At 38.8% G+C, this 17,956-nt stretch overlaps 1 protein-coding gene across 4 annotated transcripts in view; it reads left to right on the top strand.

The window, feature by feature from the left end:
* stra6 (signaling receptor and transporter of retinol STRA6) overlaps positions 1 to 17,956 on the top strand; it is a 63,876-nt gene that overhangs the window by 31,241 nt on the left and 14,679 nt on the right. The window contains exon 1 of one of the 4 annotated variants that reach the window (XM_040025801.1): positions 13,531 to 17,385. The exons of the other annotated variants lie outside the window; for them this stretch is intronic. The gene's annotated coding sequence lies outside the window, so the exon portion shown is untranslated. Of the gene's footprint in view, positions 1 to 13,530; positions 17,386 to 17,956 lie in introns of those variants that run through there. 4 annotated transcript variants of the gene reach the window in all.

The following is a 17,956-nucleotide window of genomic DNA, read 5'->3' as shown; positions in this document are numbered from 1 at the left end:
AGTTTTATGGCTTTTACATGAATAAGCGCAATTTTATAACCCTAAAATGAATAATTTTCCTCAGTGGCAGAGAGACTTCAGGACACATGAGTCTGATTGCAGTCAGTGCATTTCCTAAAGACAAATTTAAACACCTTAGATCTCTGCTTTTCAATGTGAGTCAGTGTTTGTGGGTAAAAGTGAAAAATAGCTCTACGTAACACATCATATATAAATACCTGAGCATGAAGTAGTATGGGCATTAGCTGGCCAGTGCTCTGCAAACAGGTGGGAGCTTTAGCACCTGTACATTTGCTATAATCTCAGTAAACCACTCAGTTAAAGATTGTGTCCATCACGATGTATCGGTCCTGTACCTACCGTATTTTTCGGACTGTAAGGCACACTTCAAATCCTTTAATTTTCTCAAAAATCAACAGTGCGCCTTATGTATTGATTCTGGTTGTGCTTACTGACCTTGAACCGATTTTATGTGCTACACGGCGCTCAACAATCTGTCAAAATGTGTTAGTATGACTTTGGTAAGCTACGGAGCCGCACCGCTTGATGGATTGTCGGAGCATTATGGCTACCGTGGTCAGGAGCCTTGCGGAGTGATATGTACTGTGCTTCAACATAATATTATTCTGTGTGTATAAGGGCCCCAAAATGGCACCTGTTAAGAGACATGCTTACGAAGTGGATTTCAAACTCAAAGCTATCAGTCAGGTTTTGTTTCACTTAATTTCGCCTTGTAATGCGGTGCGCCTTATAGTCCAAGACTATGTACTTTGCAACAGGTAGGTTTCCCAAAATTGCAACACACAGCATTTACAGCCACCAGATAAATGTTTAATTGGTCACTAATGCAAATATGAATCCAGCCAGTCACATGGCAGCAATTACACACAGTTAGGAATGTAGACATGGTCAAGACGACACATCAGAATGGGAAAGAAATGGGATTTAAGTGACTTTGAGCATGGAATGGTCTGAATATCTCAGAAACTGCTGATCTGCTGGAGTTTTTCTACACAACCATCTTCAGAGTTTAAAGAGAATAGGCCAAAAAAGAAAAATATCCAGTGAGAAGCAGTTCTATGGGGCACAATACCTTGTTGATGTCAGACATCAAAGGGGAATGGCCAGAAGGCTTCGAGCTGATAGGAAGGCAACAGTTACTCAAATAATAAGTATGCACCGGTTGCCACTCCTTTTAGCTAAGAACAGGACACAGTTCACACAGACTCACTAAAGTTGAGCAGAAGATGATGTCTGGTCTGTTGAGTCTTGGTTTCTTGTGTAACACACAAAATTTGGTGTAAACGATATAAAAGCACTAAACCATTCTGCCGGGTATCAAGGTGGTGTGACTGTTTCTTGCCACACTTTGGGTTTCTTAGTACTAACTATGATTTTAAATGCCACAGCCTACCTGAGTAAGAATGCCGGAGAATGTATAGCATGCCACACATTTAAATTTAAATGGTGTTTACTAACAAGTCAGTTTAGTCTGACCCAGACAGATTGCAATCTGTGTTCTTAGCTCTTTGTACTCTAGTGTACAATCTAAAGCCAAGCCCACACGACCTTACCCAATAGCTTTATCCTATTTGGTGGAGTTGTGCTCTTTGGCTTCTCATGCTCCCTGTAGGCCTGCAGCTCCATAGTGGGCCTCTCTCAGGATGGTGTGTGGGATGGGAGGGTGGAACAGATCACATCCTGAGTCCTCCACCTACAGGATTCATTCGCTTCACTTTTTCCATAAATGAACAGAAGCTAACATATTCCGTATGCTAAGGAGACAGAATTTACTGGCACCGTTCTGTGATACATTATTTTTAAAGAAGTGATTTTTTCCCCCAGACAGAAAATTATGCAACTGACCTTTGTGACCTTGAAATGACCCTGTTATCTTTCATAAGACGTTGTTAAACACATCCACAGAAACTAGAAATGCAGCTCAAAATGCCTGGCTAATTGCACAAACAGCTCTCCATTCTCACAAACAGGCTTGCTCCTTCTCTCTTCAGAGGCCTAATCCCTCTTAGCACGGATATAAGAAACGTGCCACCTGCCTCCAGTCATACCAGCTCGTGGCCTGACTGCCCTTGTGACACCACGCTGGCCATAATCTCATGAACAAATGCATAGCCTAGGATGCCACTGCTGGATCTAGACTTGGTGCTGCATACATATTTCCGTCCTCCCTTAGCAAATTCAAGCCTTTCATTGTCTACAGAAAAAATGGTCACCTAAGTGTTTGTTTAACTGTCATAGCTAGTATTAAACCTTTTCCTCAAATAATTTATTTCCAGCACAAGTGCCAATCAAGAAGAGGTTACTGCACATGATTTGGCCTTTGCCTGTGATTTAGAGGTGATATAACATTACCAGTTTGAAGTCATACATCTAAACCTTTAAGCAGAATATATGTAAATGCATCTACCGCCATGGCTCTCAACTGTGAGAATAATATACTGCTATACTGTATATGTAGCACGTAGCCTAAGGAGCATCAAACTGGGCTAAATTGTCTCGGCAGTCCAAAAGATGTATACACTGAATGCTATTCAAAAGTGAAAGAGTTAAAATGAGCTTTGTGTTGTGCTTAAAAGAGTACAGTGAAGTCGTCGTCTGCAAACTGCCTATATAATATTTTCAGGATCAAATCAGACCAGACCGGGACCGAAATATACTGAAAGAGCCGTGTAGTATAATGTCTAGATGATTTTTCGCATTAAAGTTGACTTTAATTTGTTGTTTTAGTATCCCATTCAGTATACGATGGTCTGTTTAAACAAGGATGGAGATGTCAGGCTGCATTAGCATCCAGACAGCCGCTGCACCCAGAGGACTCTGCAGTGCTGAGAAACTCAGTCATTAAATTTGCAGTCGTTCTGCAGAGCTTCACTGTCTGCTTATTGGATGGGGGGGGGCGGTCATGGATGATCCACCTCGCAGATAAAAACTAGACTGTTTCTTTTTTTAAATTTCTGAATTAAAAACAGAACTTGCCATATTTTAACTACAACATGTTGTAATTGACATTTATTATTTACAATTTTAACTAAAAACAACAATGCTAAAAATAGATAAGTGGCTTTAGTCCCTGTGCATTTATTTTTGCCATGCCTGAGATAAAGTATGACAAAATATTGATGCTTTCAACATTTAAAAACAGGTTTCAAAGACAATTACTTAAGAGTATAAAACAAACTATGTTCTGCTCCTCCATTTGTTATACAAAAGCATATAACGGCTAATGTACTGTAGGTACTGAAGGTTTTATGGATTCATTTGCACTGTAAGGCACAAAATGATGATCACATGAGGGAAGTAAAGCAATAAATCATAAGATAAATAAATGAATGATGAAACGAATGAAAAATAAATTGCACTTTAGTAACCCATTCAAGTTCGCCGCTGTGCCAGCCATAATTGTGACTAACAGTTATCACAAATGCAGCTCTGCCTTCATCTGTTTGATTGCTGTCGTGATTTCTGCCACGCTTGCTTGGCAGATTTTCACGGTTATGGCAGCTAAACATTGACTTTTATTATTTACCGCTCTTTGTTCATCTGTTGTAAACAAAGGATTGTTGTTGTTTCTCATTTCAAGTGCCCTTCCCCCAGCTACCTTTTGTTTCTGAAAGCCTTGGTTTGTTGTTAGAAGCCTTGAATTGGAGCCTGCCAGGCCTGCCCCCTCTCCTGCCTCAAAGCTGGTTGCAGATGAAAAATTTATGACTGCTATGCCTATTTCATTTGAAGTGCTGCTGCTGTTCTTCTGATGCTGCCCCCACTGATGGTGGCTGCATCTGCAGTTTTCATTCGACCGTTCCCCCTCACAGCGGGAGTGCAAATCAGGGAGAGAGGCTGGGACGGTGTCCATGGCTTTACTTCACTGGTATTCACTAATCAAGGATTTTTTTTTCTCCTTGCTGCTCGCGAGTAATTACAGGACATTGATTAGCTGCTTTTAGAAGCCACCCACACAACTCTCTTAGAACTATATCTGCATTATATTGTAGCTCTTACATTAAAACGTTTCACTCTTCTTTCTATTGTTAATCTCAAGAAACACCTGTATAATTGCATCTGATATGGACACTGCGGGACTGCAAAGTAAACTATTTTTGACTGGCTACCCTTTTATGAAACACGCTCAGCTGATAAGTGCATTGAATGTACTTCAATTTTAACCTTAAATTCTTTGAAAAAGTCAGAAAAATATGATGTTTATTTGCAGTAATGTAATAACAATATACATAATATGTAATAGCAGAAATTTATTACTGTAAATAATAACATTTTAAATGAAGCTCTTTTGTATCAGTTTGTTTCCCCTGGATATTAATAATATTATTATTACTACTATTACTAAAATGATAATAATGATGTTCATGATCTGCTTCAGTGCCTTTAACTAAAGAAATTAAACAAATAAAAACTGGAATATTCATAAAATTAAAAAAAAAAAAAAATCATTATTCACTCCCAGATGTTGCACACGCTGTTCAAATATGTTTATCATGTAAGGTTTCAGATGTGACGCTCACACCATTTGAAATAGCCGGGATGCAAATGATTAGCGTGGGAAGATTTAATCACTATGCATTGTGTTAATGACAACCTCTACGCCTGGGATGAACACGTGGGCGTCTTTTACCAAAACCTCTGCATCCAAAAAAATATGTTTTTACACATCCCTTTGAACCGTCGAAATGTAAATGTCAAACAGTATGCTAAGGAGTGAATGAGTAACACCTAGAACACTGAATAGGAAATTATCTTTCACAATTCTGTTCATGTTAGTAAAACAACAGATATAATGTGTTAGAGGCAGTTAGGAAAGGGTATGTCCTCAGTAGGATGAGAAGATAGTTTGTTTTTAAAGTTGAACAGAAAATTCTGCAGAAAAATTCTATCGTTCAGAGACCTTGGTAAAGTCTTGATCATGCATGAAGTCACACTGGTTCCTAAGCAACAGGTAATTTCACAACACACGTGCAGCAGCAGCTTTTCATAGCAGGGCTTCGAGCCCATTTAAAGTCACATCAGATGGTAACCTTGAGCCGAACAATACTGCTCAAAGCTGTGGTCAAAGCTTGGGGGGAAATGTCACACTTGTTATGGGAATAATTACTCCAGCACAATGAAGCAGCATTCATCTTCAGCAGCAATGTCTTCTTCATTGCCATATGAATCAACATTCCCCTGCATAACCTGTGGTTTCCAGGCACAGTCTCAGGTTACTGAGTTTAAACAGATAAGACGAAAACCAACCCGTCACAAAAGCTCCTTCCGAGAAGACCCCATTAGCTTTTAGAGTTAAGAGAATATCAGCCAAAACAGCAGATCAGATCAGAATTCAGAAAGACGATGTCATCATATGTAAAGCTTATTCTGCTTGTCTAGTCAGAGTTTCCCAAATACATACAGAAGGGCGTGGCTCTCATACATGCATTTATATTTTTTGTTCCATCCAATGTGTCCTACACTGTTCTAATGTTATACAGACTACTGCATGAAATCCATACGTGTCCTCTTGTTTGAACATTTGCTAAAAACTGCAGTACCCAGATGCATAAATAAGTGAACACACACACCAACACGATTCTCAGTATTGATTCTCTACAGCTGTAATCCAGTAGTCTCAGGCTTGATAATACCTGCTATAAAAGAAGTAATGATGACTCAGATCATTCTTTTAAATTTCATTCATGCTGCAAGAAAGTAAAAGAATCATTTGATGCTAGGGAGACATCTCACTTTTATTTTGTTGGTCGACTCAGAAATACATTAAATACCGCAAATTAGAAGAATTCAGCTAGATCAAATATTTCTGGAAAAAGGCTGGATAGTTCCTATTTCCATTTGCACTTATCTCAGAGACAAGCCAACAGCCTATTTTATGCGCTACAAATTTTAACAATAAATCAAAATAGAGTATACGTCTGTAAACTGAAACACCACACACACACTCGTTTTCATATCTTAGTGAGGACTTCTAATTGACATAATGCTTTGCCTAGCCGCTTACCCTAACTATCGAAAAAGAATGACTAATTCTAACCATGACCGAACTGTAACCCTGATACTAAAACTGCATTTTGAGCCTCAAAAATGCCTTCAAACTCATGGGGGTGGGCATTTTGTCCCCATAAGTAACTATTGGTCCCCACAAGTATAGTGACATGCCAATTTTCTGTCCTCACAAAGAGGTCTAAACATGTACACATACACACTTTCTAGAAATGTGTCACAACAAGGACAAATACTCTGGTTTTGGACTTTTGTGCATTTCTCAGGTTTTAGGTGTCCTCCAAGGTAGCATGACTATCAGCTGTTTACCTAACTGCACATATGCAAGAAATATTTCACAACACTTTATCTGAACTGATAATTGTAAAAATCTGCAATCCATGCAAAAGTAGACTTTTTAAAACACAAACAAGCCAATCGATCAGGTACCAAGGATCAGAACAGAAAAGACCTCATTCAGACTTTGCTCCCAAGAAACACCTGATATCTCATAGTTACAAAAAGTAAAAAGGTGAGGTTACGTAAGACTTAAGGTATCTTTATGGTAATATTTGTTAAATGACTGCATGAAAATGCTGCTTGCATTGTGCATGAACTGTAGCCTTACCATCTCCTCGGATTTACTTTTTTGAGCTTTAACAGAAATAAAGGCTCTCCTGCTGTCAGACAACAACACACCACCAGTTTAGTCTCACAGGACTGGAGACAAGTCAATAATTCAGCACAAGGACTAAAATTTTATAAGGAGGCAGAAAGATAGTGGACTCTGAAATAAGGGCGGAAAGGCAGAAAAGAGTAGATACAGGGGAATCTGGGGGCTAAATCCTGTTTGCTTGCTCCTGACCCAGAGCAATAACATGTCAGAAGAAGCTTTCAGGGATTCTACCTGTCAATCAACGTGGCCCCTCAGTGCAGGCGAACGGTCATTACGGAGAACTGGAACGGAGCTATTTTCCTTTTATTTTCCATGGCTAGGGTTTCACCAGAGAAATCTGTCTAATGTGAGATAAGGCATCTGATTGCTACAGCTACACCCAGCCAACACTTGTGTGAACAATAGAGCCATGGTGCATTGATCAGTGTCTGGAGCCCAGATGCAAATCACTGCGGAGAATATTTGAATGGGCGTAGTTAGCAGCCACTGACAGCATGAGCAATGATGTGTGATATTAAACTGGCCAGTAGCGTGTCTATAAATGACAACCACCATAACAAATTATAAAAGAGAATTTTGAATGTTTTTGCCACATCTAAAGGAGATTGGAACAAGATAAAGCATCATTCTCACAAAAAGAGGACATAATCTGATGAATTAAAGACACTATAATACTATAAGATGCTTACTTAAAAACACGAGTAAAGGCAAAGCTATAAAGTATGACTTGTCTTACATTTTATGAGTCACTCCCAGAATTAAAAAAAAAAAAAAATTACAACCTAGGACCACTGAATTGCTGTTGTATCAAAGTAAGAGCAAAGCTGTGTCTCTGCAGCACATGAGGCACTTTTACATTAAAGCAAACAGCCAAAGGCATACAATGTATAAATCCCGCTGCCTGCTAAATGAAAGGAGTCTTGCAGCGCTGTGCAGCTCTGTTCTCCAGAGTCGGAAATTCCCAGCAGGTTTGAAGTACATCTTTTGTCAGGAGTACAGGGCCCAGTTTGAAAAATAATGACGCTTTGTGGCGTTCCCTTTCCTGTTGTTCATGTGACACGCGGCTAAATGGCAAAGTAAATGTAAATGGAGTGAAAAGAAAACCTCTCTAATTCTAAAATATAAATAACAGTACTTTAATTGCACCTAACTACGCAAAAACGCTCCAGTCTTTCAGGATAATTTCATGTAGTGTTATAAGTTACAAAAACAAATTGAGAAATGAGTGTACCTTCAGGGTCTGTTAAGCAAACTGGCCCTGAAGTGCCGCTATCCTTCCCCCACATGTACCTCGCCTCCCATCTACTCACCGGGGCACGTACATGCAAATGACAATCTGTTGCCATGCTAATTAAGGTCTAGGTCACGTGAAAGAGAGCTGCGTGACTCCGCGAGCTCAAGAAGGGGTCTTACTATCGTCCAATCACACTTCAAGCATCCCACTGAGGAAGGTAAGGACTGTGATGTTATTAAAAGTGGTTTATAAAACCTGTTCGAAGAGGGATTTTAGAAGCTAGTATTGAAAATGGTGACAAACCAGAAGAGGTGTGATGTATTCTACCCTGCTCGTATGGGACCCACTGGGGTTTCCTTAATGGCCTATAGCCAAAACTCTCCGGGAAACATGATTCAGTTCCCCGTGACAGTCATGCAGGGAATCAATACCATGATGTCACCATGAGAGGAGGTGAATAGCAAAACCAATGGTGATAATACATCAGGGAAATCAGAATCACAAATGGAGTAACATAATACCACAACCCCACCAAGAACAAAAACCCCACCCCACACACTGCTGAAAAAAGATGGCAGAATTCTTCTTTCTTCAAATATAGCAAATACTGAACAGCACATTTAGCATACGAACACTGTAGCAGAATGTTGCAAAACTGCTGCTTTAACAATAAACTGTCTTTAAGAAGCGCCACCTTTTCCCGCCTCATCCATTTAGTCACAGATGGTTTTCAGATCTCAAAGAACTGCAGCAGTGCTCAAGCATTCACATCAAACAGCATTGTGAATAATGAATTACACAAGCTCTTTTCTTGTGTCAGACTGTGTTTACCAAACCCTTATTTATGAATGTTAGGATTCCTCCTTCTGTGACATGTGGAGAGGAATCTTTCTCAAAAGGAGTCCGGCCTGTCTGATCTTTGCAGGGGACACATGCTGTGTGATGGCGCTGCAGTCTGAAGTGGATTTACCGGCAGCTTCTGACAACAGCCAGATTCTCGGTCGTCTAACCATTTGTTCTAAAGTAACATTAACAAATCATCACCCTGACCTCTCCTAAGCCTTGAAAAACAACCACAGCTGCCAGCTGACAGCACAGAGGTCACAATTGTACTGTTTGAAATATTATCTGCTATTAAATCAAACTGCAGTGCAGCGATTTAAGTGCAGCATCCTGCTTTTCTCTTTTTGACCTTTATATATTTTTCCTCAAATAACAATCACTCCACATCAGAATCTTTCCACTGACAGAAGGCTGGATGGAAAGCAAAACTGATAAGAACTAACTTACATCAGTGAAAGGAAACTAGACGTTATTACTTTTATAACCCAGTGAAAGCAACGTGATCCTCAGTATTGATTCTCTGAAGCTGTAATCCAGTAGTCTCAGGCTCAATAATAATTGCTATTGAAGGAATGATGATGACTCCCTGATTAAATTTCATTCATGCTGCAAGAAAAAAATAAATAAATCATATGATGCTGCGGAGATAAGATATTAACATCTCACAGTTATTTTGCTGCTTGACTTGACAGTTGTATCCACGTTTTTTTTAAATTAGAATGTATCTCCTGTATAATATCAGTGAATTAACAAATAAAGGAATCATATACAAAAAGGCAAAATATGTCCTAAAAATTGTTATAGCATTTCTGTGACCCAGTAAAACTCATGAAACTAAAACGTATTCCATTATGCTATTTTGTTGCAGCATACTTTGCATGTTTTAGTAATCCCGTGCATCCTTTATAATTTCAGTATACTGGTCCCATTAATGCAAATTCACAAAATCCATTCTCAGGATGGTTTTTGTGATGGAAACAAGCAGCATGTTAACCTGTGTGGCCAAAATGGATCGGTGTTCATGCAGTCACCTTCTAAAGCGCAAAAGCCAATATATGACCTGAGAAATACCCAAACATTGCATCAAATTCTTTGTCCTCTTTGTGCATGGGAGGATATTCCCCACATCTGCCGATAGCCGAGACAAGCTCTGGATTCAGCCTCATTCCAGCAGAGACATGTGAAAGTCAAGCCTCTCTGAACACACCGAGATGCGTCTGCAGACTATGAATACATTATTCATCAGAAAAATCTAACGCTTTTCAGGCCAGGAGGCTTCCTCTCTTATGAAAAGTGGTCAGAGGCAGTCCCTGTGGGACAAATGATGTTGTGCTGAAAGGCATTGCAACACATCCAGACATTAGATCCACAAGCTCAATTTTAGTTGTGAAAACACATGAAATACTGTGAATTAAAAAATCCAGCTGGTTCAAATGTTTCTAAAAGAAACGAAAAAGGCCAGATGGTTCCCATTTCCATTTGTATTTAAGTCAGAGGCAAGCCAACAGCCCAGTTTATGCGCTACAAAATTCATCTAAACAACAAATCAAAACAGAGTATACATCTGTAAACTGAAACACGCACACACTCACCCACACTGTGTGTGGAGAGACTCGATCCTTCTCTGCCTCGATTAATTCTTTTGGGTGAATTTGGCAAACGTCTCATTTTGATAGCAATTATGCTGGGCAGGCTGGGGTGATTTTTCTATTTTTCATTTCACTAACAAACCACTGAGATGTGAGAAATGCAAATACTCCATCAGCTCGAGACTGTGCTGCCTTTGTAGATGATCCATATTTGTTGTATGTCTCCTGTAGCAAAAAATTGTGACACGGTCGCCAGTTTTGTTTTTGTTGTATGGGACATTCTGTTTTCTCAAGAAAGCTTGATTTGCCTTGCGCCGAAATAAAATGAAAATTTAAAAAAGGAGCTTCTGATTCCAGGAAAAAAGGTTATGAAAATATGATAAGACTGAACTCTTCCACCCAGCAGTTTTAATGGTCATAAGTTAAGATTGCAACATCTGAAATACAATAAGACGCCAATAATCCACTGCTCACAGGACCCACAGAAGCACATCAGCAAAGCTTGTAAATTAATGCTTACAGAGACCACCCAACAACAACCCACACACACACACACAGAATGACAAAACAGAGGCCAGGGCAAGGACATCATCTATCACACTGACATGCATAACACCCCAACTAAAACAGACATCAACCCACCCCCCCCCCCCCCCTCTCTCTCTCTCTCTCTCTCTCACACACACACACACACACACACACACACACACACACACACACACACACACACACAATCCCAGCCATACAGTACATACACACATAGTAATGGTGTACTTAATATACTGGTAAGTCGATTTAAGTGGATACATGCACAACTGTGATCTCATAATGGTATTTAAACATCTACTGTAAGCTGTCATTTAAGATAAACAGATTGTAAAACTCAAATCAAATTCTTGAGTGTTTGCCAAGGTGTTCTCCAAATGGTTATATAAAGAAGATTATTACGCGGTCGCTCAGACACGACCCTGCGTCCCTCCCATAAATTCACGGTGCTTGTCAGGCAATCGCAGCAGGAGCGTGACAGACCGAGCGCTGCAAACCGGCATCTGTGGCAAAGTGATCATGACCACTTTAATAACAATCAAGAAGATTTGTACTTGTCACGGGCTGCTTAGATAAAGCGTCACATTCGCAGCGCTCATAAAAGTGGAAATAAATCTTTCACCTTCCAGACTACCATAATCACAGCGATATATCATAACAGAAAAAAACCTCTATGATTAAAGTTGCCTTATTTTTTTCTTTCCTAATGATGGTTGAAGGTACATTACCTGGCAATAAGCTCATCTACAGTAAAACGGGACTATTAAAATCTATTACGTGGCTAAAAAGCGTTGTGGATCTTTTTCGAAAAACTAAAAAAGAAAACCGAATCTCACTGATCGCCACTGTCAAAGCTTAACTCAAAGTACAACTATATTTTATTAAATTATTAATGCAGCATGGATATTCTTGGTTGTTGTTTTGCTTTGTTTGGTCATAATTATAGCATTATCAAAGCAGAATTTTCTGACAATGTGACAATTTGTTTTCTTTGTTTCAGCCTTTTTCAACCACCAATGCTCACCTCAACTGCTCTCAGTCCCCGAGTCTCTTTAGCTCATAATAATAAAATAACTGTGGGCTAAGGCTCGGCCTCTACCCGGGCCTGGCTGCAGGGTATGAGCTCGGTAACCAAGGAAGGGTGCACTGGATCCTTAATTTATTCTTCTGCATAGGGGTATCTGAATCGCTATACGTCTGACCCCTCACACAGGAACCAATTTTCCATTATAGCAGGGGCGGCTCTACTGTGGTGGCATGGGGTGGCATGTGCCGCCCTAAAATAATCTCTTGCCATCCCTGTAGTGCCACCCTAGTTTTGCATATGAAAATGTTCTTTATTAAAGTAAGTTAGCATTAATACATTGAGTCTAGCTACAATTAACATTGAATATAGATCCTAAAACCGACACCTGTGGTTGTGCCAGAGCACATTTTAAAACACCACTATGGGCATTTCAGATTTTAACAGAGATGGTTGATTGTTACACTCTGGAAATGGAATGAAGTTCAGTGTTAAACCTTTAAAACCGGTCGGAGTGGGCACGCTCCGTTTTGCGTAACTATTTTTAAATCCCTGTAGAACCGGAACCACGTGAGCTAGCACAATCATTCTTTTGCACATGAAACCGGAGGAGTTGTGCTTACATCTTATGCCATCAGCTTGTCCTAAGTCATGGTTTCCTTCCACATATAACTTTGCAAATACAGCATTAAAAGCATTTGCAGCAACAAAAACACAATATTCCAGAAACACGCTTTGCCGATCCGATCAGCTGTTCATAACACTTCCTACGTTGGAATAGACGTCAACGCGAACTACGCCTGTCCACCATTACTTGGCCGAAACCGAAAGTGACATCATTTTCGCAGAAAATGTAGTTTTCTTTAACCTTCGGGGCCTCATAAGTCTGTAATGGTGTTTTTAAAAGTCATGTTTGACTTCATGCTTTTCTGAATAGTTTCTGGGATGCTTAGAACTCAAATTGCACTGCTGAAAATAGTTTATTTTGATGCACATGCTGTTTTTTTTTTTTTTGCAAATTTGCGTTATAATATTTATCTGTGTATCTGTGTATCTCAAAAATAGAAGGCACTCAAAATAAATTTCCTGTTGTTAGAAACTATTTTATGCAACTTTTTTGTATTTACAGTTTTGAGGGACAAACCGCTTAAATTTCTCTAACTAGAAATATATGTAAAAACAACAAACAAAAACAATTTTAAATTTTTTGTAGTTTATTGCTCTTTTTTGCAATTTATGTAGTTATTATAGACGTAATGCATACATATTATCAAAATTTGGGCTATAATAGTTATATTGATGTATAGCAACTTCAAATGCTCCAAAAATGGCACTACAGCATGTAAAAGTATAAAGATAACTCTGGCGGGCTTGAGCCTATGGTAGGGCTTAAAGGGTTAATAACCCAGTAAATCATGTAAATTAAATTTCTGGTGAAAAATACATCCATTTGCTCATGACAGTGCAAATTTCTGACATTTTGTGTAAATTTAAGCAATTAACAATTGGATTATTATTTAGTGTTAAACTTAAGTTAGACTTTTATTTCTAACTTAAGTTTAAGTTAAAAATAAAAGTTTTTAATCTACCTCATGTTGTGTAGCTTTCTAGGTTTTATACTTAATGGACTACATGTGTATTTATTATAGGTTATACTGTACATAAAATCAAAATCTGTTTTATGTAAGGTATTTTTCTTAGTTTTGTTATTCATGTTATTTTGTATTTCGTTTTTGTATTTCATTTTAATTAAGCCAGTTTTTAGTTTAATCCTTGTGTTTCCGAGTCCTGCATTTGGGTCTTAGCTCTGCCAGCCACACAGCCACCATGACAGATTTTGCTATCCCATCTGATTTCCATGCTACCCTAAGAAAATTTCTCTAGATCTACCCCTGCATGAGAGACCCTACCAGGGACAAGTTGCCACCAACAACATAGCTCTTGGGAACGCACAAACCCCTCCACCATAAGAAGGTGGCAATTTGAGAAATGGGAAATAGTCCCTGTTTAACCAAAGACCAAGTCTTTAGGTGATGACCAGTGGGTTCCCAGATTACTCCCAGATTAATAAGGACTTTCTCTATAACTATTATATTATTATATAATATGCTGTAAAATTTTCATTATAGCAGAATCCTCAAAAAAAATTACCATTGGGGTTTATAATTAAAATTCTTATCCTAAAAAGAAGGTGAAGTTGGTATGGCAACATACATGTACCTCAAGTGAATGGAGGATGCTTTGAAGTCCCATATCCAGTTGTTAGTATAATACATCCTAGAAATTATTCTAAAGTTAGCAAGCTAGGCTAACTATTGTCCAATGCCATACGAAAGCTAGGCAGCCTAGCTTAACAGCCTAGCTTAACAGCTTGCGGAGTGGAATATGAATTTCACATTGACATCTCCAAACTATAAATCCTCTCAAACATTAAATATACAATATTTGAGGAATTACTTAAGATAAAAAGACGTGTATTTTCATTTGTATGCATCAGTGAAAACAGATGTGAGAAGAATTCAAAAATCAGAGTCACCCTAAATAATGCATTTTACTAATTCTAAACTGAGTAAATGACTTCAGTCTTTTGATCATCATATTAAACTTCATTGTGTATACATCAGTGTGAACATGAGTCTGACTAACTGAATCTGTATGTAGCCTATGTGGCTAAATTCAAGTATTTTGATGTAAATCCAAGTTGTTTGAACCAAGCCAAATAAAAGGGATGTGAGGATAGAGTGGGAGGGGACGTGTTGAAATATGCTTACGCCGACTTAATTTTTCAGAAATTTACAATTGGCCGACCCAATTCAGCTACATTGCAGCTGTCAACAGAGATAAGCAGTTCTTTCATGTCTCCTCAAATGTACATTTCTTTTCCCGCCTTGAACATGCACAAATCCAATTATGTCCTAATTGACTGTTACAAGGCTCATTGATTATGACAGAGGCAGTGAGGCAGACTGAGCGGAAGAAAAATATCCCCAGTAATTAGCCTCATGTACCCGCGAGGTTTCACTAGCCATGATTTAACACAGAGGCAATATTTCTTAATATTACTCAGTTTACTCAATATGAATTGATTTTGCCAACAATAACATTTTCATATTTATGGCACACATACAGTATTGCGGAGTAACCCTGAGCCAACATGTATTTTTTCATATGTTGCTAGGACAACAGGAAGTAGGTGCAGTGATTTGGTGAAACTGATTTTGTATAATTCTAAGAAGCGTCCATATTTGTTATGACCACCTTTATTTTTCAACACAGCCTGAACTCTCGGCAAGGCAAGCTTTCTTGCCATTTCTTTGAGTAGTCTTTAGGAATAGTTCTCCAAAGTCTGATGGTACTTTTTCTGCATCTCTAATTCCAAGTTTGACAAGATCTCAACACAACTGACTGAAATGTGGCCCCAAATCTTGACAAAGCCTCCACCATGTTTTACAGATGGCTGTTGACACTCACTGTTGTCTCTCCTGACATCCTCTGTACATACTGACAATGAAATGAACAGAAAATTTCAAATGTGGATTTTTTTCATGCAGTAAGATTTTCAGTCCAGTTCTTGTGTAGTTTGGCATAATGGCTCCTTGACAGCTATCTTTCAGGGAATAGTACATGGATCAACTGAAGGGCTCAGGTCTTTGCTGTTTTTTTAACCTATATTTTTTTTTTACAAACACGACTTTTAGATCATATTTATTTGCTCTAGATAGTTTTTTAGGCTTGCCTCTTCACCAGTTGTCCTCCACTTGTCCAGTTTCCTCAAATGTTTTAAGGACACACTGGATAGCATGCTGAGATACGCCAACTAATAGCTATCTGGGAGGTCACATTGTTGGTGCAAAAATAATATTTTATGCCTGTCAAACTGTGTTTTTAATTTATTTACTGCATTTTTCATAGATTAGATTAACTAAAGAAATTAGAACAATGTGTTCTTGTGACATGCAAGTAACAAAGTGGCCAAATGTTTATTATGTATAGACACAATACCAGTTCATCCCTTGAACCAATATGCTGTTTTATACTTGAACAGTCAGTGTTAAGTGTCTTAACAAACAAAGAAAAACAAATTACTCTGAAAATGATCAGGTACAAAGACTGGACTAAAAATGAGTGAAAAAGCTGTTGATGTACAAAGAAAAGCCTGGACAACTTTTACTTTGAAACTTAAATTGTGAAAAACTCAGAAGAAACCTGAAGTCAGCAAGTTAATAATTATGATACCAAGCTCATCCTCATGATGTGATTACTGTGCTTCCTCAAGAGCTTGCTCAACAGTATTAGGAGGATGTATTCACTTGTATGGAAAGGCCAGAGGAAGGTCATCTGTGACGTGTATGTAGAAGAGCAACTCTGGGCTCTTAAAGTTGCACTTGAGATTTCTACTCCAGTATCACAAAACTAGACAAGGGAAGAATAGCATTTGTTTTACCCTAAGAGACTGCAGACGTGAATTTTACTGCTCCCTGGTGTGAAAAAATAGAAAGTGAGGTATGTTGTGAGTGTTATCAAAATCCCGAGGTTAGTGTAGGCATAACTCCTCTTCTCCAGGAATAACAATGAACTCTCCTCCATGAAAAGGAGTTAATAATGACCTTCACAAAGCACCTAACTTAATAAACTCACTATACACCAGCTGCTCTTAGTAGATCACTTTGTCTCCAGGGAAAGAACTAAGTTGATAATTTTGCCCAGGAGTGCATCCCCATCTATGATGCTTTTACCTGGGTGAAAAACAAACAGAGCCTCAATTAGTAGAGAAAAAACATCAATAAAAAAAATTGAATCGTACACTGTCGGCTGACTCGTCTTGAATCTGAAGGACGTCTCTTCCCAGATTGCACAGCTTGGGCAAAAACTAAATAAATCACGTGAAATTCACAGTCATGGGATGACACAGTGGATGGGAATGGACCTCCCGTGCATTGTGACAGATGTTTCCCCAGTCTGACACATCTATGACAGGAACAATTCCCTCTTTGACCTGATATGTCAACAGTGCAAAAATCCCCAGCAGGATGTCAACAAAGGTCAGTAAGTAGGCTAAAAGCACCAATAAGGCTAAATAATGGCAGTAAACTAATAATGTATCACTTTAAATATTGATTCCAATCTACAGGCACGCCCATGTGACAAACGTTTTAGCACCAATTGCCTGTAACTGTAGTAATAGAAATATGCATCTATACCTACACACTAAAACTTGAACTTGGCCACATTAATCATTTCTTTATATTTCACAACAGTTTTTTTTTTCTCTCTTTGCATGGAGCAGCACTTTTATGATGCTTTCATCACAACAAGATAGAGAGTACAAAGTCCCCACTTTACACTGCAAGAGCTGTTCAGAAAAAAAATAGTTGCACTTGAGAGTTATGTTTCTGTAATTAGTGAACTTCTTCAAGGGGTGCATGAAGCCTCAGTCCCTTCTCTAAAGACAGCACCAGGTCAGCAAAAGGTAAGGTACTAATTACAGGCTCCATAGTTTTGGTGAACTTTGTGAGCTAGTCCAGAGTGGTGTTTTACTGAAGCTGCCTATAGGTCAAGGTGATGCACAAAACCAACCTTGTTTAAATGTGCCTGATTTCGTGCTCTTGGCAATATTGGAAATGGGTAGATTTTAAGCAATTGATGATTTTCCATGCTTATCTGGTGCTGCAGCACACCCACATGTGGTCGTTAAGTAGCTAGCTATTTAAAGATAATGAAATTAAGTTGCCACTGCAGATGGTGTAAAATACACTCACGTTATTGCTCTTCTAATCACCCTAGAAGGTGCAGGTTTAACTGCACAAAACACAAGCAAGGTTAGATTAGTCCATTGCACATGCGGGACAGTGGCACAGGTGGTTGAGTTACCTGCTGTCGCTCTCAAACTGAAAGTGCCTTTGTTTGCAAGATCAAACTCCACTTCAAAGGCATGAAATTTCTCAGTGATGTTTGCAGGAAACCGAATCTAACCCGATCCCTGCAGCTGTCTTTCACATAAAACACGACAGTCATGTTCATCTGTGGGAAACTGATCTGAT

This window comes from Simochromis diagramma, unplaced genomic scaffold (genome assembly GCF_900408965.1).
Source record: "Simochromis diagramma unplaced genomic scaffold, fSimDia1.1 OVJJ01000293.1, whole genome shotgun sequence".
Classification (NCBI taxonomy): domain Eukaryota; kingdom Metazoa; phylum Chordata; class Actinopteri; order Cichliformes; family Cichlidae; genus Simochromis; species Simochromis diagramma.
The sequence above is the reverse complement of the archived record's forward strand: the minus strand, read 5'-3'. Positions and strand labels throughout refer to the sequence as shown.